Source organism: Pogoniulus pusillus, chromosome 14, assembly GCF_015220805.1.
Source record: "Pogoniulus pusillus isolate bPogPus1 chromosome 14, bPogPus1.pri, whole genome shotgun sequence".
In the NCBI taxonomy this organism is placed as follows: Eukaryota; Metazoa; Chordata; class Aves; order Piciformes; family Lybiidae; genus Pogoniulus; species Pogoniulus pusillus.
Window position 1 is genome coordinate 7,908,330 of NC_087277.1, and position 20,813 is coordinate 7,929,142.

The 20,813-nt window shown below is 44.2% G+C and overlaps 1 long non-coding RNA gene across 1 annotated transcript in view; it reads left to right on the forward strand.

Annotated features, from left to right (window-relative positions):
• The window catches only part of LOC135181214 (uncharacterized), a 73,779-nt gene that overhangs the window by 45,034 nt on the left and 7,932 nt on the right, over positions 1-20,813 (forward strand). The window contains exon 2 of the long non-coding RNA XR_010304775.1: positions 10,961-11,053. This is a non-coding gene — a long non-coding RNA (uncharacterized LOC135181214). The remainder of the gene's footprint in view (positions 1-10,960; positions 11,054-20,813) is intronic.

A 20,813-nucleotide genomic window follows, 5' to 3' on the forward strand; every position in this document is an offset into this window, starting at 1 on the left:
ATATGTATGTGGATGTTATTAAAATTTTCCTTTTTGCCTCTTTACAAATACATTTTCTATTTTTAATAACTCATTTGCTCTTGGTTATTTCACGTTTGATTCCAGAGAAAACAGGATCTTGGAGAGGTGCTAAGGGAAGAGCTTCTGAGATCACACGCTTAACTCAGGACTGAGAGAAATAAATGACCTCTCATAGGTTAAGAAATTACTGAATAAATTCCCAGTGGTTTAAAAGTTTACATGCAAAGTGATCACAGGATCACAGGATGTTAGGGGTTAGAAGGGACCCAAAGAGATCATTGAGTCCAACCCCCATGCCAGAGCAGGACCACACAATCTAGCTCAGATCACAGAGGAACACATCCAGATGGGCCTTGAAAGTCTCCAGAGAAGGAAACTCCACAGTCTCTATGCCAAGCCTGTCCTAGTGGTCCATGACCCTTACAGTAAAGAAGTTCCCCCTTGTGTTGAGGCGGAACCTCCTGTGCTGCAGCTTATATCCATTGCTCCTTGTCCTATCACAGGGAGCAAGTGATAGGACAAGGCAGGCCTGTCCCCCAGCCCTCAGATGTTTATAAACATTTATACACATTTATTAAAGCCCCCTCAGTCTTCTCTTCTCCAGACTAAAAAGCCTCAGGTCCCTGAGCCTCTCCTCATCAGGCAGTTCTCCAGTCCCCTAATCGTCCTTGTAGCCCTTTGCTGGACTCTTGAGCAGATCCTTGTCCCTCTTAAACTGAGCATGTGCATGTCTTCTCTTGAGGTTTGAGTTGAAACATTTTACCTCATGTTTGCTATGGGATAATGGCATACAACTACCTGAAGGGACATTGTAGCCAGGTGGGGGGTGGCCTCTTCTCCCAGGCAACCAGCAATAGAACAAGGGGACACAGTCTCAAGTTGTGCCAGGGTAGGTCTAGGCTGGATGTTAGGAGAAAGTTGTTGCCAGAGAGAGTGATTGGCATTGGAATGGGCTGCCCAGGGAGGTGGTGGAGTCACTGTCCCTTGAGGTCTTCAAGAAAAGCCTGGATGAGGCACTTAGTGCCATGGTCTGGTTGACTGGCTAGGGCTGGGTGCTAGGTTGGAGTGGATGATCTTGGAGGTCTCTTCCAACCTGGTTGATTCTATAATTCTATGCACACAGCTACTCATCAAAACCCACCATGCTGTAAATAGTTAGATTGCTGTTGTGCCTCAACTCTCGACCTCTGACAATGAGGACAGAAAATATGCTCATGCCTACCTGAAATGCACACATACTGACTCCACATATCACCACTGTGAATCTCATAAAGTATCTGTCATTGGGAATTACCATCAAATGGGAGTCTTTCTTGAGGTAAAAAGTAATGTTTATGGGAGGAAGTGGTGGTGTGTGGGGGGGAATTCTTAAGCTGTGCATTTTCAAATCAATTGATTTCTATTAAAATTGAGTGAAAGCTGCATATCAAGAAGAAATACAGGCAATGGTTGTAGAAAATGCAGCCAAAGTGCTGGGAAGCAGGAGGAGATGTGAGCTTTTGGTGTAAATCCTCAAGAAAAGGGCCACTGTAGACATTGATTTTGTCTAGATACATCAACACAAGACTTTTGACACTTGATCTTGGGATTTTCCTTCGTTCATAGTCTTCCTGATCATGTTGAAACTGGAATATACTTGTACAAATCCACTCTTCACATTTCAGAGGGTATGTTGAAAAACTGGAGAAGATGTTGGAAAGAATAAAAATTGCCCAGGCCCTGGAGATGTTCCTTCCAGTGACAATTGTAATAGGCTCCGTCAGCTTAGCTAATGAAATGTTTTAAAAGACTGAGAAACTGTGACTGAGTTTCTACCAACTGGCAAAAAAGGGGAAAAAATTAGAAGGGGAAAAAAAGAAGACAGAACTGTAGATAAAAGCAGACAAATGCAAATTAGAAATCATGAATAAAAATCTAATTGAGAGGGCAATTCATCCTTGGAACAAATTGTCAAGGGAAGTTATGGATTCTTTGCCTCTTGATCCTTCTTGAAGGACTTATTTTTTCTCAGTGAATTCAGTATGAAGATAATGGAGAAATCCATCAGAAAATTATCTGAATCTTCCCCCTTCCTTTCCCCTCCCAAAACTTTATGAATGTGTGGTGGAGAGAAGTTGAAAGTGTCAGCCAAAGACAACTATTCGCAGCAAAGCAGGTCACAGCAGGGTACTGGCACTGAAATGGTAGTATTATTTCTCCTGAAGTTTTCCAGCATGAACAAGCAGCTGAGATTATCTTAGCCTACTCTGTCCCCTCCAGTGATCCACTCTCACTTCAGCCAGAAACTTGGATCCCAGATGCTGACTGCTGTAGAAAGGAATATTTATACCCCACAGAGACAGCTTTGTGGGACTAGCAGGAGGCTGCATGCTCTCCACCAAGGTCTAGGGATTGGTTTGGGAAGATGAGCCTCCTCACTATTCCTGGAGGGAAGGTTTAGGTTTTTGGAAGAACTCATCTCCCTGCAAAGCTGATAAACCCAACAAAGAGCAAGGGATGCTTTCTACAAGGAGAAGCAAACAGAAGCATCTACTGCAGATGTCCTGCTCATGGGATGATGATGGGTGCATGTTACAGGGTGATAACAGTCAATGGCATGCACATACAACAGCGTGATGGTCATTGTAGGGTGATGAAGGGTGCTTGTTGCAGTGATGGTGAGCAATGGCAGGCACATGCCATGAGGAGAAGGCAGCTGACAGTGAGTGCACATCATAGGGCAATGGTAGGTGATGGTGCACGTCACAGGGCATTGGCCAGCAATGGCAGGCACATGTTGCAGGGTGATGGAGGGACCTTACTGTGGGATGACGGTGAGCTATGTAAGCGCAGGTCACAGGGCCATGGCAGGTGCTTGTCATGGGATGATGGCAGCTGAAAGTGAGTGCTTATTGCAGGGCAATGGCAGGCAAGGCGAGTGCTCCTGGTGGGGTGATGACAGCCGACCATGGGTGCTCCCGATGAGGTGATGCAAGCGTTCCTGGCAGGGCGGTGGCGAGAGAGACGGCGGGAGACGGCGGGCATTCCTGGCGGGGAAATGTTGGACGATGGCGGGCGACGGAAGGCGTCCCTGGCGGAGCGACGCCGGGCGGCTGCGGCGGGCAGAGAGCCGGCGAGGGCCCCAGGCGCCGGGCAGGCCCAGCAGATGGCAGTCACAGCGCAGCCACTGCGCGGAGCAGCGCCCGGGCAGGACGCGCCCGCAGACAGTGCCGGCCCTGCCGCGAAGCTCCGCTCCTCTGTCACAGAGCGGGGTGCAAACCGGCGTGCTTTCCAGACTGCCCTTCCCCTCGGCGCTGAGAGCCGCGGCGGCGTGCAGCTTTACCCAGGCAGTCTGCAAAGCGATCGTGTTCGGTGCCCCGGCTGTGGCAGCGGCCGCCGCAGCCGCGGTCTGCGCTCGGAGCCACACAGCTCCGCTGCAGCGCTGCTCACACCTGCCGCTGTTGAGGCAGTCTGGCTGGACAGGCTCGAAGGTGCTTGCCTCGAGGGTGGCCACCGCCCTCCGGGGTGAAATCAGGAATTGCTCCCCGCCGTTTTGCAATCATCTTGCTGGGAAAGGGGAACAAACCTTCCCAGCCTTGAATGCCCACCCGGCTGCACAAAATAACCTTGTGCCTGCAGCTGCCTCTGGTATTGCAGAGGAGTGGGTGAAGGGAGAAGGCTGAAGAGCAGCATTAAGGATCATAGAATGGTCTGGGTCATAAAAGACCTCCAAAGGTCATCTAGTCCAACCCCCGTGCAGTGAGAAGGGACATTACCCATTAGATCAGGTTGCCCATGGGCCCTTCAAGCCTGACCTTGAGTATCTCTCAGGGCTTCCTTGTGCAATCAGTGTTCCACTACTCTCAGACTTGAAATCAAGCTGATAAGTCACTTCTATCCCATACCTTGGATGCCCCACTTCAAACAAAGCTATCTGTAAGGTTTATTTTACCTCCAACAAGTCTCTTACAGGATAAAGAAATAGATCTCCAGCAAATAACCATCTTTCCCATGCACACAACAGTGATACAGATGCTCTGTGTTTCCTTCTTTCTTTCTAGTGGCAACAAGGTGAAAGGAAAGGGGAACAGTGCTCCTTAGATTGTATCATCTCTAGGCACAGAGATCATGGAATCATAGACTCAACCAGGCTGGAAGAGACCTCCAAACTCATCTAGTCCAACCTATCACTCAGCCCTATCCAGTCAACTAGACCATGGCACTAAGTGCCTGACCAGTCCTTTCCTGAACACCTCCAGGCACGGTGACTCCACCACCTCCCTGGGCAGCCCATTCCAATGCCAATCACTCTCTCTGGCAACAACTTCCTCCTAACATCCAGCCTAGACCTCCCCCAGCACAACTTGAGACTGTGCCCCTTGTTCTGTTGCTGGTTGTCTGGGAGAAGAGACCAACCCCACCTGGCTACAGCCTCCCTTCAGGTAGCTGTAGACAGCAATGAGGTCACCCCTGAGCCTCCTCTTCTCCAGGCTGCACCCCCCCAGCTCCCTCAGCCTCTCCTCCTGGGGCTGTGCTCCAGGCCCCTCACCAGCTTTGTCGCCCTCCTCTGGACACCTTCCAGTACTTCAACATCTCTCTTGAGGAGCTCAGAACTGGACACAGTACTCAAGGTGTGGCCTGACCAGTGCTGAGTACAGGGGCAGAATTACCTCCCCTGTCCCACTGGCCACACTGTTCCTGATCCAGGCCAGGATGCCACTGGCTCTCTTGGCCACCTGGGCATGTGGCAATCCCAATAATTAGGGCAAGCTCCTGGCTGCTGTCTTTGACTATGTATACTCTCCATACAGCTCTTCCTTTACTTACTGGACCTTTTTCCCTGCTGAAGCATGGCAGATGAGGTTCATTTTAATTCCCCCTATGCTTTTTCCTACCCTGGCCAGGTTCATCTTTAATCGTCAGCAATGCTACCTCATCATCCTCTACCAACCCTCATTTTCTTTAAAAGTTGTAGTTTTTTTTAACACCTGTGAAAATCTTGACAGTCTGTAGTTGGTACCTTGCTAGTCACATTGAATTGTATTTTCTTATCATTTCCTTGCACTCCCCATGCATCTATCTGTTTTGTGCTCTCTAATATTCAAGTTATGACCTCTTTGGGATGAAAAATGTTGTAGACATCTCTGTGTTCTATGTTTGTACACATTTAACACAGTGGGGTCAAAATCCCTGAGCAGTATTTTCAGGACTACAGTAAGAAAATGGTTGTCATTGATACTATGCTACCTAATATTATAAATTTGCCTGAATTTGTTCTATATAACAATGTGGATTTTTATGTTGGGTGTCTGCCTCTGCTTAGATTTTGTTTGGAAGGTTTCAGCAAAAATGGTTATGCTATTTCCCAGAAAAAAAGATTAGGAAAAAAAGACATTGTTTTGCCAATGTTAATGAATTGGTTGTAAGAAGTCTTTTTTGGAAATGCTAGCTTGAAGGTTGGCAGGCTGGAGGCATCCTGGTGCCAGACTCATAAGCATTTCCCCCTATTTGGCTTGGTTTTAAACCTTATTCATTAGTAATATGGTAGAGTTTCGCAGATAAATTCCTCCAAATTCCTGTCTGCCTTAAGCATGTGCTACCTTTTCCATGCCAGCTGCATTATCTCCACAGAGCGACTTCAGCCTTCTGCGTCCTTACTAACCCAGGATTTCCTTGCAGATGCTTTTAAAAGTAGCAGAACGCTGGCACTTGACTTGTGCCTTCTGTGCCCACACACTGCCAGATCAACAGAGATGAAAAAAAAACCTGTGCCCTGGCAAGAAAAGACCAAGATCTTGGATATGTGGCTAGAGAGGCCCAAAAGACTGAGCTGGAAAAGCATAGGAGCTGGTGGATTTTGTTGAAAAGAAAACAAAAGGAGAAACACATTGGACAAGGTGACATTGATCTAAAATTCTAAAGGAAGAACAGGAGCAACATGAAAAACTGTGAGGCTGTGTTCTGTTCAGAACAGAACAAAGGCAAGGATGAAGAAACTCGTGCTGGCTAGGTGAAAGGCCACAAGGAAGGATGAGTGCAAAGACATTGATCACATTTAGACACTTGTGGGATGAGGAGGTAGTTACAAAATAGAGTGCATCAAATGAGAAGACAGTCTGGACAAAGAGAGACTGAAGGGGGAGAGGTGAGCGAGGAAAGAGTTAGGAATGGGAATTAGTGAGAACTGGTTAGAAGAAAGGAAAGCTTGAAACAAAGACCCCAAGAGCGAAAGATGATGGGAAGCAGGCTCACTAGATGCAGAAGTGATTTGGAGAGGATGGGTGTGGCTCCAGGATTGTGTATATGGAAGAAAAGAGGAACAAGGAGATCAAGGACAAAAAGCAGAAACAGAGGAGACTACAGATGGGAACAGAAAGCCTAGTGTTTTATTGAATAATGTTTGAGTATGAGATTTCCTATGCAGACAGACAGGAAAGAGAAGCTTTGAGATAAGAAAGGACTGGAGGGAATAAAGCGAAAAAGGTCATGATTGTGTCAAAGGATAAAAGAAAAATAAGAAATGCTTGCAAAAAAGACTGTGACCATCAAGACTTGAAATGATACCCAGCTGCTGAGGCTTGATGATTGTCTGCTTCTAAAAAGTATCTGTGAAGTTTTCTTTCAGACTATGTCTCATGTTCCCTTAGAAAGCCATTCACCAGGAAAGTGACAGTATGGTCTTGCTTTCTCTGGATAGAATTCCCAGCCATGTCAATGACCCTTCTATACTGACAATATAACTCCACATAGAGGAACTGCCAAGAGGATTTTGTTGGCTTTTCAAAGAATCTTAAGAAATCACCCTTCATAGGCTTTCAGATATTAAGAAGCAGCAAAATTTTAGATATTGACTGTAATCTCCATGGCTGTGTAGCTGCATGCAGAATTGATCTGTTTGGAATTTACTTTCTTACTTTCATTTCCAACAGCCTCAACACCACACAGATGGATACATGCATCTGATAAGGAATTTTAGACTATAGATAATTAAAAAGTGCATAGGCATGGCAGAATGGTTTGCTGAACACCAATCCATACATGGTAGTGTGTGGTACCTGTGTTTAGAGGTTCATGTAGAATTAACTGTGTCTGTCTGTAAGTGTGAGGAAATCTTGTGAAAGTACCTGTGATAACAGTTTGCAATTCCACTGTCCCTTTTGGGAGGGGAGATTATCAGAGTTCTATAGTCTAGAGTCAGTTTGTATTCCCCATTAATTTTTATCCCCTTGATTCTGACTTAGCTTTTGTATGAAAACACTGGAAAGATTCGGGAGTGCATCCAATTCACTGATGGCTTTCAGCTTCTGCATGACTGTCACTTCTGGTATGGATGATGAGTGATTGACCACTCTGATGAGTCTAAGCCCAAGCTCTGGCTAAGACCTCACCACTCCTGCCAGACAGGATGAATTGGGTAGGGAAGGCAGCCAGAAGAGCTGGCAGAATTTATACCAGCACCCCTCCTTGAGAAAGCGTAACTGGCATTTGTAAGATGGCATAACACAGCATTCAGCACATTCCAGTTGTGTACCTGGACTCTCCAGGAGCAGCTCTGGCCAAGTGCAATTTTTATGCTCATGTGAAGGCAGATAAAACCTTTTCTGCCAAATGCAAACCTGTCACAATCATCAACTTTTTGGCCACCCAAAATGAGGTTTCCATAATACTTTTCTGAGGTAGAATCATAAATGAAGTGGAGGTTATGAAGAATTCTGAGGCCTATTGAAAGGAGCCATATGTTAAAGGCTTACAAACTAACTGCTGGACCAGAGTGTGGGTCCACCCTTAAGTATATTTCTCTATACTTGCTATCTTTCTTGCTTTTTGTTTCTTTATCTTCCATTGAGAGACTTTTACCATGGCTCTTCCAAGCTGAAGGGCTCTACAGATTCCTTACTGAAGGACTAAGGTGTGCATGTGTATATGCCTCCTTCTTAGATTCACGGACATAGACCTTTATATTCCAAGATGTCTTTCATGACTCACAGGTAGTTTGGTTGATTCACTTACCAGTTGTGGACTGTAGTTCCCAAAAGAGACGTTTCCAAATGAGATGAAGGAGAATCTAGTCCAGACCTTGATTGTAGCAATGGCATCACCTTCTTCATTACAATGGAGGAACAAATATTCCTGCATGTTCACTGAATGTGAAAGCAAACCTCACAGCCTCATCTTGCTCTGATTTGCCTCTCTGAAAGACCTGAAAATTCTAGTCCTAGAAGAAGTAGGAATCATCTGTGCACTTTTTGAGGAGCTGACTGATAGAAAGGAAATGTAAGAAACCTGTAATCATGATGTGGAAAAGTGGTGAAGATGTGGACTAACAAGTGCCATATGGAAACATAAACAACAAACTCAGCTTGCTCAGCAAAAAACTGGGGCTGCTTTTGCCATTTGGGGAGCAGGTAAGGCAGCTATCAGAGCTTCAGCAAACCACCATTTCTCTTCTGGTGTTCACAAGACCTCCACAGCCTGGATGCAGGGAATGCCACCAGTACATGGGCTCCATGTCACCGGAGGGATAATGTTGGCAACCCAGGGCCAGCAATGTGCTGCTCAGCAGGCACATAGACACTGAAGATAGCAGTGCCAGTAGCTACTGGGAAATGCTGCCACCACCTCATTGTTCCCTACATGTTGCTCAACAGTTTTGCAGGACTAGAGACAAGCGATAGTTGGTGACCAAGTGGAAGAGGCTGCACCTCCTTATCTTATGTCTTTGGCTGCTGCAGCTGCAGCAGTGAAACTGGTTGCATAGCTTAGGTTAGAGGCTGCTTTCAAATGCATCCCAGTGACAAACTCATTATTCTGATCTCAGAGAAAAAACCTTTCAGGAGGATTTAGGTAAAAGAAGTAATTGCACTCGAAGTGCTTTGCAACATCTAATACATGAACAATAAGAAGTGGATAATTTTGGTGCACCAAGAGGTACGAAAGGAATGGTGCCAGGGCACATAGCTGAAGATACTGTCCTTTTTAACCTGCTTCAGATGAGGTGATTGCTTGAATCCCAGCCACCATAAGTCATATGGCAGCAATCTCATCCTCACCAGCACTTTGCTGTCATTCCAGCAGAAGATGGTGATTGACTGTTTTCTTTTTTCACATGTGGACCTTGTAAATCTTTGTTTGGGATTTGTCTTTTTCCTCAGAAAGCTGGGTTACTGGCCTGAAATTGCTCTGTAAATTCTTTAAGGCCACACTGCAAGACCCATATACTTATGTCAGAGAGCGTGGGATGTCCAAGGAGTTGCAACACAGGCCAGGAAAGGGTCCTTAAGGGGACAAATGGGTTTGGGGCAACAAGCAGCAGCTGCATTTAGACACTTTTAAACATTCAGAAATTAAAATGAAGATTAAAAGGTGGTTTAGCTGATGAAAACTAGCCTGTTAGTAAACACAAACTCTTTTTCCCTGTACTTGAGTGACAAGCAGACCACAGGAAAAGAGTTAAAAACAGATGCAGTTGACAGAAGGCTCATGTTTACATGGTGCAAGACAATATCAAAACATCATGGACACTGAGGTAATTCTTTGCCCATGAAAGCTACAGAAGGCCAGGGCCCTTTATGTTTTATAGTAGGGTACAGACCTCTTTGTTATGCAACTTCGACCTAAGAAGTGGTATGGGGTTGGTTTTGGCTTCTTTGACATGGTTTTGGATAAGATTTTGGTATGTGGACTCAAACGGAGCTCAGATTGCAAGCTTCAAGAATTCATCATTTTTGGTGGCTTGCAGACGTGGTCCAAACCCGAAATCCTGTGGGACAACTGCTGTTTGAAGAAACACCGCAATTAAATGTGAAATAGGGAACATGAAGTAGCTATTGGAAAATGTGGTTCGTTTTATAATATGATTGAATAATAGAACAAACACTTAGGAACCTGCAACCAAGTCTGAAAGTGTGGGACACAGTTTTAGGTAGAAATATTATGCAGGGAACTGATTCAGAAATCGGTGAAAGGCTGTAATTGGTGAGGTCCTGAAATGCAGGTGCTGCCGGTTTTTAAACGCGCTAGGCAAACCTGAATTTGGATTTGGTTGGAGTCAGTCCTCTGAAATCAATTTCAGAGGATTAGGAGGAATGGAACAAAGCTAGAAATGGGTAGATTCAGACTGGATGTTAGGAAGAAGTTCTTCACCATGAGGGTGGTGAGAGCCTGGAACAGATTGCCCAGGAAGGTGGTGGCAGATGCATCCCTGGAGGTGTTTAAGACCAGGCTGGATGAGGCTGTGGCCAGCTTGATTTAGGGTAAGGTGCCCCTGCCTGTGGCAGAGGGGTTGGAAATAGATGATCCTTGTGATCCCTTCCAATCCTGACTGATTCTATGATTCTAATCTGGATCAGATTTTAAAAATCCAATTATTCTATCTGCCACAGTTCAAATGCTAAAATAATCCACCACCCCCAAAAGAAAAAAAAAAAAGAAAAGATAAGAAGGTCTCCTTACTGCTTTCAAGTGGGTATTAGTGCTGGGAAATAACTGAAAAAGGCTATCATGTTGGTATTCTCTTGGTTAACACAATGCTTTCACTTCACTTTTGTCTCCCACAAAAGCAATGGTATATTGAAGAAAAAACCCACACAGGAACTTCTTTCTCTCCAGTAAAAATATACACAATGCTCAAAAAGCCAAATGAGTTGCCAACACACCCAAGTGCTTTATGATTTGTGCTCTCTAAGTGAAAGCTTTTTGAGTATTTGAAATTGAAAACAAATCCCAATTTTTTAGAGGTTTTTTTTGGGTAGCATAGCTCAAGAAACAGAAGAAAGGACTGGGGCAAATTTCCACACTAAGCCTATCATCCTCAGCTTGAAGTAGAAGAAGAGCTATCATGTACATCACATTGTCTTTGGGACCAATGGTTCTCAGATATTGTGATAGTAAGTGGATAAACATGGAAAACAAAAGGCAGGTGTTTTGAGGGGCTTAATCTCTCTTTTTTTCTCTTTTTAAGCTTTGCTTTCAGAGGAGCTCAGTGATGACCTTCAGGGACATTCGACTGTAAGTGTGCAGAAGACAGTAGGGAATGCACGCTATAACCAGCCAGGTATGCACTGAAGTGCAACTCCCAGAGGAGTGCCATATCTGTTGCCCTCCCTGCTGGCTTGGTAGGGAGGCTGGGAAGAGCTCTGGGGTGTGAAACACAAAGCTGTCCTGCTTATCTTTCCCAGTGTACTTGGGAGTGTTTTACTGTCATTTCAGCATCCATCTCATACAAACATTTCATATGTAAAGTCGTTTTCCTTGTGATGAAAAAAATACTGGTGACTAATTCAGTGTATGAATTTTAGAGTTGTCACTCAGACTAACAGTGGAGATTTCTCTCTGGAGATAATCCAGACCTGCCTGGATGTATTCCTGCGTGATCTGGTGCAGGGGATCCTGCTCTGGCAGTAGGGTTAGATTGGATGATATTTTGAGGTCCTTTCCAGCCCTTAATGTGCTGTGATTCTGTGATAAGAGGAACTCCAGATATTGTACTGTATTGGATCAACTGCTTCAGCTGGCCTCAGTTTCTGTATTATGAGAGAAACAAAGGATTTTATAAAATAATAAGAATTGCTATTTCCCTTTAACTTCAGCTCATCAAGAGTGTCATCTTGTAGCAGCAGCTTGCAAGTTCTCACAATCCTCTAGAACAGCATTGGTGGATATCTGGAAAAACATGGTGGGGTATTTCTGTGTCTAATGACTTTTATCAGATTTGGACCTGTCTGGCCTCAGTTGTGCTGCTGTTTGCTTTCCCTGTTTGGCTTTGCAGAGATGTTGTTATGGATGGGGCACTGGGCTGAGAGCACCCTGCTTAGTCAAGGTCCTACCCCACCCTCTGGGTAAATAATGATCTCATCCCAAGGTCTGTTTGAGAGAAGTGAAATTCTCCCACCTTCTTTGGACTAACATTCTGAAGTGCTTTCTTTCATGTATCCACTTGCACTGATGAATAGCTCATGCCTAGATCCTACATACTCCAGCCTGGCCTGTCTGCAAGCCATACTCTGTGTCTGGGCTGTAAAATTCCCTTTCCTTCCTGGCATTTCTAATCAGGTTCTTCCTCAGCTCCAAGAAATCCACTTACTGTGTCTCAGACTTGAAGAGACAAATAGCTCCAGCTTCCTTTTGGTTCCAAATCATTCTGATGCAACTCTTTTCTGCTTTCCTTTCTTTTTTGCCCCATGACCTGCAGAGTTTTAAGTCTTGCATTATTCAAGTCTGGCCTTAGATGTCAAACAAGAGACAATTATTAATATTGCTCCATACTTAGCACATCATCACACTCTTTATTTACCCTGTTTGGGATACTGTAAGCTGTAGTGTGAGCAGCAAATATCTTTCCTAGCATTTCTAAATGTTGAAATAAATAGCAGAAGACAACGTTGGAAAGGTTGTAATTGCTTCTTGTGTTTATTCTGTAAGAAATATGGGCACAGATATTCTATATCCTTCTTCCAACACCTTGCAATTAAATGCTTGATTCATGTCACCTGAGATCTGTCACCCACACCACTATCCCAGCTGCCCCAGCACTGTGGCATCTCCATACCTAAGCTTTCCCCTCTACTCGGGATGCTGTGTCTGGTTTTGGAGCCCCTATTACATGAGGGATATGGATGTGCCGAAACATGTCCAGAGGATGATCAGAGGGCTGGAGACCCTCTCCTATGAGGAGAGACTGAGGGAGTTGGGGCTGTTCAGTCTGACCTTCTTGTGGCCTTTCAGTATCTGAAGGGGGCCTACAGGAAAGCTGGGGAGTGACTTTTTAGGATGCCAGGTAGTAGTGATAGGAGTAGGGGCAATGGAGCAAAGCTAGAAATGGGTGGATTCAGACTGGATGTTAGGAAGAAGTTCTTCACCATGAGGGTGGTGAGAGCCTGGAATGGATTGCTCAGGAAGGCAGTGGAAGGCACGTCCCCGGAGGGGTTTAAGGCCAGGCTGGATGAGGCTCTGCACAGCCTGATCTAGTGTGAGGTGTCCCTGCCCATGGCAGGGGGGTTGGAACTAGATGATCCTTCTGGTCCCTTTCAACTCTGATTCATTCTGTGATTCTATACCAGCAGTCTTTCCCCTAAAGAAATGATCCTTCTGCAGACATGGTCTTAGTCCCCTGCAAGCCACTGACTCCAAACTGACTTTATTTGAACCTTTTCTGCAGGCATAAAGATCAATCTTACGGCTTTAAGTTCTGGATATGCATGCACCAAAGACACTGCACCAGTGCTGGCAGCCTGTAATCTCAGATAGCCTCCTTTATCTTACCACTTCCTTCCAGATTTTTGTCATTGTTGGACACCAGCACAAGGAGCAGGATGTCTCATCTGACCTTCTCCATCTCCTGTGGCAGTAATTTTCATCTCACCCACATCTAAACATGTGGGCTGGCAGCTAGCTAATTTTATGCAAAATCTGAAAATTCCTCAAAGTAATTTCATTTCCTTTGGAGCTGAGCCAGTAAAGTCTCTCCCTCTCTTTGTCATGCTTGCCTTGGTCAGATCATTGCCATTTCCAGAATAGGCAGAGAACAAATTTGGAAGGAAGGAATTCGGAAGGAAGGAATTTAGAAGGAATTTAAAAGGAAATAATTTGGAACGAAAGAAGGAATTCAGAAGGAAGGAAGGAAGGAAGGAAGGAAGGAAGGAAGGAATTAATTCAGAAAAGAAGGAATTCAGAAGGAAGATATTTGGAAGGAATTCGGAAGGAAGGAATTCGGAAGGAAGGAAGGAAGGAAGGAAGGAAGGAAGGAAGGAAGGAAGGAAGGAAGGAAGGAAGGAATTCGGAAGGAAGGAATTCGGAAGGAAGGAATTCGGAAGGAAGGAAGGAATTCGGAAGGAAGGAATTCGGAAGGAAGGAATTCGGAAGGAAGGAAGGAAGGAAGGAAGGAAGGAAGGAAGGAAGGAAGGAAGGAAGGAAGGAAGGAAGGAAGGAGAGAGGGAGAGGTAGGGTGGTGGGATAAAATAAATAGAGTGTAATGTCTTGCTGAATGTTGCTTTACCTACTTTACCTACTGGAAGCAATAACTCTTCAGGATATTGATTCATTTCTGGCAGTGAGTTGACCTGGTCTGCTCAGGTGGTGTTGAGTGAACAACATGCTTTGTTTTAAAGGTAGGGCTTCAGTGGTCATGGGTTTAAGAACCTCCCAGCTTTATTGAAGCCTGCTGCATAGAAATACTTATGCCATGCACATGTATTTCATACTTTCCTATTTTTTAAACTTACTTTATTCAATACCTAGAAGCAGCAATTCCCGTGTTCCCAAACTTACTTTAATATTGATTCTATTATTTACCCAGATAAAAGTGAAGGCTCTTTCTGATCATTAAGAAGAATAAAAAATATCAGCACACATCTAAAGCCCTAGGACTTTTCATGTAATATTAAATCATACCTTTAATAAACTTGTGAGTTCTCCCAGCTGACTTCATTATCTGAGGACTACCTTACCTCAGATAAGAAATTATCCAGAATGATAATCTTGGATTAAGAAATTAATCCAGATTAATTTCTGGATGAATTAATTAATCCAGAGTAATTAACCAGAAGAGTTATAACAAAATCAGAGTTTCTGCACCTCCAGCTCTCCTTTTACTGAAGATCTTAGAATATGTCAAAAATGTGAACTTCCACAACGCTGTCACATCATTATCAGGACATTTCACTGCATCCATTTCACATAAGTGCTCTAATAAGAGAAAGTGGAAGTGACTTGCCTGGTAACCATGACAGCTTTTTTTTCAGGAGTGATATAAATACAATAATTTATTCCACTATTTGTAAAATAATTAATCACATTCTTTATCTTGAAGTCACTGCTGACTTAATGAGGGCTTCTTTTATCTTTGCACTGGAGTAGCTGCCTGAGTTCTTAGCAGGATCAAACTTCCACAGTACAAATCCCTTGCACTCACTTGTCATGGCAGAAATAATAGTTGGGCCCCAGGCAAAGACTTCTGAATTCCCATTTTTGGCTGTGAGACCTCACAGTCCCCATAGAGACTAGGAATACTATGGAAGTAATCTCTGATGGATCACTCATGGATCACTCAAGAGATCTCTCAGGAATGCTGCATGTTGTAAACATGGCCAGTGCTCTCAGCAGGGCGCACAGCCCTTGTTCTAGAGATCGAAACAAAATATTCCTTCATCACTTCTGAATTTTAGAGCAAATACAGAGTGAGCACATGGCCTCTCCAAACCTCAGACAATTTACTTTGGCTACCAAGGCACCCACAGAAAGAGGTTTGTGATTTATATATTTATCCTTTCCTTACTTAGTATTGATTCTAAATAAGGAAGAAACCATGCTTGACGGGAAACCTATGAGTAAGGACATATGAATTAAAGAGTTTGTTTTATCTACCCACTTTCCTTTTACTTCTGCCAAAGAGAAAGTTTTCCTCTTTGTAGTAAAAGTAATGGTGCTCTGCATATAATCACTATGATATGGATTGAGCAGGAGGCTCTTTTTAAGATACTCAGTACTGAAAGACTACTCAATTTTTGTTCCTGCTTCATTATTCACATTACATTACTTCCCAACAAGTAACATGTACTGACAATCATTCATAAAATTCACCTTTCTTATTTGCCTGTCACTACAATCTGTCATTTTGTACATCTGATGTATTTAGTTTAAAGTTGTCAGATTTTACATCTGCAGCAGAAACAAAAAGGAGACGCTTCTGTGACAGCAAGTGTCACGGAGGAAACTGAATTGCATAGATGGTAATTATGCTTTGGATGTTCTAATAGTTGGATTTTGCTACCATCAGTGGTAAAATGCAGCCATTTTTTTTTTCTCAATGGATAAGTTTAAAATAATATTTTTGTTATGTCTGTGGAGAACTATAATAACCTTGAACCAGCACTCCAGATGCAGGTTGCACTATATAATTAGGTACTCTAGATAAACATTACTGTAGAAGTTAGAACTGAATGAACTTTTAAGGAATGGAAAGAAAGGGAATGATGATCCAGTGGTAAGAATACACTTCAGGCAATGGTCATGTAACAATGTTTTCCTGATGACAGTTTTGCCCATTTGTTGTAGTAAATAAGAAAATATGCTTAGAAAAAGAATTTGGATGGGGGTTTGGTGCATGTTTGCTCCTTGTTTTCAAATTTCAATATGGTGCATATTCCTGCAGGGTGGAAAGAAAAGGCAGTTGAGTCCATAAGCACTTGCGTACACTCAGTTTTCAGCTTCCATAGTGTGATGGTTTGGGTGTTACCTGCCCCCCCCCAACTTTGGAAATCACCCAGACTAGACTCAGCTGGCTCTGGAAATTTGAATGAAGTTTATTATTTACAGCTTAGCACAATATACAAGCAGATATTTACAGTATATACAGAAATATACAAGGTAAAAGGTAATACAGAAACACAACAGCCATTCCAGAAACCTGAGTCCCCAGGAGGTGCTCCCAACCACCCTTCCACCTTCTCCCACCCCTCTCAACCTTACCCCAGTCCCAAGGAAGAATGGAGGTTCAGCCAGAGGGTTAGGAAGCAAAGTGGATTAATCAGAGAGATGGCAGAGAGGCTAGAGAAAGAAATGCAGCTCAGGCAATGCCCCAGGAAGAAGTGCCTTATCTATGTTTGGATTCTTGTTCTTATACCTCTCAGCAAGCCTATGAGTGAAGCAGACATCACCATTGTCTTCCTTTCACAGCCTGTAATCTAATTCTTCTCACCAAAACATTCTAGGTAGCTTTAAACTAGCACACATAGAAATGGGACTGATCTAATTCCAGCATTTGCCACTACTTTACCTTATAAAAATGGTCATATGTGAGGCTTGATGATATGGCCAATAGGAAGAAGAGTAAGAATATTCCACAGAAGAAACAAAACACCACAGGAAAATCCAGTAAGATGCAAAACAGGCAATAATTTTTGCATATGCCCAGTTCCCTATGCTCCACCCAGGAGGATGAAATACAAATGGCTGCCTCTAGCTTTTGGGTCCAGGTGATAACCTTGCTCATCTAGGCAACAAAGATGGATATAGCATGATGTTACTGCATGTGAACAAAAAGGGTTAGAACTATTGCTGTGGCATTGCCAGACAAATGGACACATTTGTGTTGAGGTAAAAAACTCTGCTGATTTCCAGAGGTTTTGTAGGAGGCCTCCCAGCTAAATGATGCTCTTTGTGACATCTGTACTGCACAGATGAATTGTCCTTCCATTTGTCCAGTCCAAATAAAGAAAGAAGTAATTCTTTTCTCTTTGGTTGAATCCATAAAATTGAAGCTCAGTTTAAAAAATGATTGATTGTTTCTTCCTATGCCAAAATAAAGCTGCCTTAATGACAGCTCTGAACTGGTTCATCATGTTGATAATAAGGCTTCATAGAAGAATCATAGAATCATAGAATCAACCAGGTTGGAAGAGACCTCCAAGATCATCCAGTCCAACCTATCACCCAGCCCTATCCAGTCAACTAGACCATGGCACTAAGTGCCTCATCCAGTCTTTTCTTGAAGACCCCCCAGGGACGGTGCCTCCACCACCTCCCTGGGCAGCCCATTCCAATGGGAAATCACTCTCTCTGTGAAGAACTTCTTCCTAATATCCAGCCTATACCTACCCTGGCACAACTTGAGACTGTGTCCCCTTGTTCTATTGCTGGTTACCTGGGAGCAGAGGCCACCCCCCACCTGGCTACAATGCCCCTTCAGGTAGTTGTAGACAGTAATAAGATCACCCCTGAGCCTCCTCTTCTCCAGGCTGGTAGTAACGGAGGCCATCTACTCTTGACTAGTTCTCATACTCTGCATACCATTTTTCTTACTTATGTCTTCATGTTCTTTCTGGGAAAGTGGCCCATACAGATATTGGAATGAGATGGGTGCCTGCAACCAAGATATGACTGTGAAAGCAAAGAAACTTAGAAGTTCAAAAAGAGAAACAAAAAAACAAAAAGGAAAAAAAAAGAAAGTGCTTCTGGATGAGAGAGTGCCAGAGATATTCTCATTAAACTTGAGCAGTAACTGTAAGATTTCTGAAGGGGGATATGAAACACACAACTTAGCTCCTTTGAACTCTCAGGAGAGAGCTGGGCCATGACATAAATCTCAAAGTCACGCATACTCAGTTCAGATTTGCTTGATGTTTAAGGACAGAGGTTTAAGTCACTTGCCTCCAACGTGTACTAGTTCAACCAAGTCATGGAATGGCCTCTGAACTACCTCTGGTCCCTAAATTAATGAGAGCAAAAGGATATGTTTGCAGTTGATGTAATTTCAAGATCTCTTTTTTTCCAGGAGAAGAGCAGCAAAGTTAGGGGCACAGCACACCACTGGAGCAACCACTTGCCTATCACAAAAACTTGAATAACTTGCCCAGCCAGCATCAGATAAATACACACCAAGGCAGGGTCTTTAGCTATAGAAAGAGCTATAGCAATCACCAAAGCTAATCTATTGCTTTCTCCTTCCTGTGCAGTAAGTAGTCTGGGTAGTCTAACAGTTCCTAGGTGCCCCACAGTGCTGCTTTTCCTGCTTTCTTTCCTTCCCCTTCTTTTTTTTTTCCCTGGGTTTTGTGGGGTATTTTTGGTTGTGGGTTTTTGTTCTGTTGTTTGTTTTTTTTCTAGTCAATCCAGAAATGGGTTCCCAAAGGTCGATACCTGTGGTCCTTGCTTGATGGTAAATAAGGGGTTTCTGAAATCTTCTCCTCTTTTCTCCTGTGGAGCAGCAATTGTCATCCATTAGGGCCCAAATCTGCTTTAAATCCTATCACAGCACAGCCAGGAGAAACAGCAGCAAATATCATAGGTTTGTAGTCCCTGAAAATCTTTCTCAGGGTCTTGCAATAGTGACAAGAGCCTTTGATGTTCTTTCCACCCTTAACCCTATGCCTTTCTGAGTCATGATTCCCTTCAAAGGAGGTGATAAAAAGTATAGAGATTTCCTTTAGATCAAAAAGCAACTTGAAAATCTTTGTTTCTCCTGTGGGAAGTCATTCATTTTCGAGGCAGGCTCATCTGTCAAAATAAACTATGGTGGCATTTAAATACTCTTCCTTAGTAATTATGTTTCACTTTGCAGTTTAGTAATTAGTTGTTATTTCTAATATGCAGTGGCTGCAAAACTCCACATGCTCATAACTCACAGCTGAGGTCTTGAGACAGGACATTTATGTGTGTGGAGGGGAATCACAAGTACTTCTGTCTTTCTAAATCATAGGTTTGGTGAGTGGGGAGCAGTAATTTGTCAGTGACTGGAATAGCATAGCCTGGGGGTGAGGTGCAGAAAAAGGTGATCTGGAAAACACAATTTACACTAGTGTTCCAAAAAGCCCTTCTTAATTTTTTAATAGACACTCCAGGTAGCCACAGTGCACATGGCTGGTGTAGAAGGAACCATAAGGCAAGAAGAAAATTCTTGGCAAAGACTTAGGAATGGTTGCACAGGGAGAAGTCTGTTCCTTAGCACAGAAAAGAAACGAATTGCTGTGTAAAGCCAGGGATGGTTTATGGGACCAGGGGTATCTCAGGCATTGACCATCTGCAGCAGGAAACAAGACAGACAGCTAATTAAAGGCTGCTGATGGCCAAGTTGCTTCCCGTAATAAGGCCTATGGAGGCCTGAGAGATGCGGGATGGATTTATACACATTAGAGATTTTCCACGTGATGAACTTCTGTAAATACATTGATGTCAATGTGCTTTACACAGAAACACCTTCTCCAGTACTCATAGGATCTGGAAGCTGCCAGAAATGTCTACAGAAAAGTTCAAGGGCATTGTGACATCCTCCTTGGTGCTCTGAAGAGGAGACCTCTTCCTCTACAGCTGCAGATGAAAAAAGCCAAGACTAGTGTCTGTGCCTGAAAGACGAGGAGTGCACCTGGGTCTCTTGCACAACAATGTGTCCTCAGCCACAGAGCTGGGAGGAAATGCTTGGTGGGGCAGAGGGATCCCCTGTGCCAGTGGTTGCTGTCATATACCACAGCACCCAGGCTTTACCCATGGCATCCCTGCAGTGGCACCGTCGTGGCAAACAGAGAAACCCAAAGAGCCACAGTGTTTGCCTGCAACTTCACTGCGCGAGCTGTGACGCCACGGCGAGGCCAAGCAGAGTGGACATCCGTTTGACTGCCTGCCTACTCACTTAGAGACCTGGCACCTTAACCTCAGACTTCAGTACCACATTTAGCCAGTCTCAACGGGAAACAGCCTCTGGCAGTGAGGTGGCCTTGCAGAATGAGGCTATATATAGATGTGTACTCAGAAATGCTGTGTGCTTTTGGAGGGTAAGTTCAAGGAACTGGGATAAAAGTTTCCACCAAGCTAGGAGGAAATGGGGAAGCCTGCAAACCAGTGTGAGTCAGGTGTTCAGGGAAGCCTTGGAGAGGCAGTCTACCTGGATGCTCACCTCACTTTTCTCACTCCTTTGTTATTATCAGAAGGAACTTCTCCACAAGAGGTGGCCCCAGAGCAAACAGCTCTGCCTGAGCCCTCACTGAGCTGCCTCTGCTGGCAGGGTGCTCTGCTGCCCACAGTGCTGGGCTGCCCATAGTCCTGGCCTGCCTCTGCTGGCAAGGTGCTCTGCTGCCCACAGTGCTGGGCTGCCCATAGTCCTGGCCTGCCTCTGCTGGCAGGGTGCTCTGCTGCCCACAGTGCTGGGCTGCCCATAGTCCTGGCCTGCCTCTGCTGGCAAGGTGCTCTGCTGCCCACAGTGTCCTCCAATGAATCCCACTGGTGGTGCCTCTCCTTCCCCCTAACTACCATCCTTTTTGGTATGAACAGCCATCTCCTTTCCATTGTCTGATGATGTATTTCACAGGAGTTTCTGTTTCACAGATTTC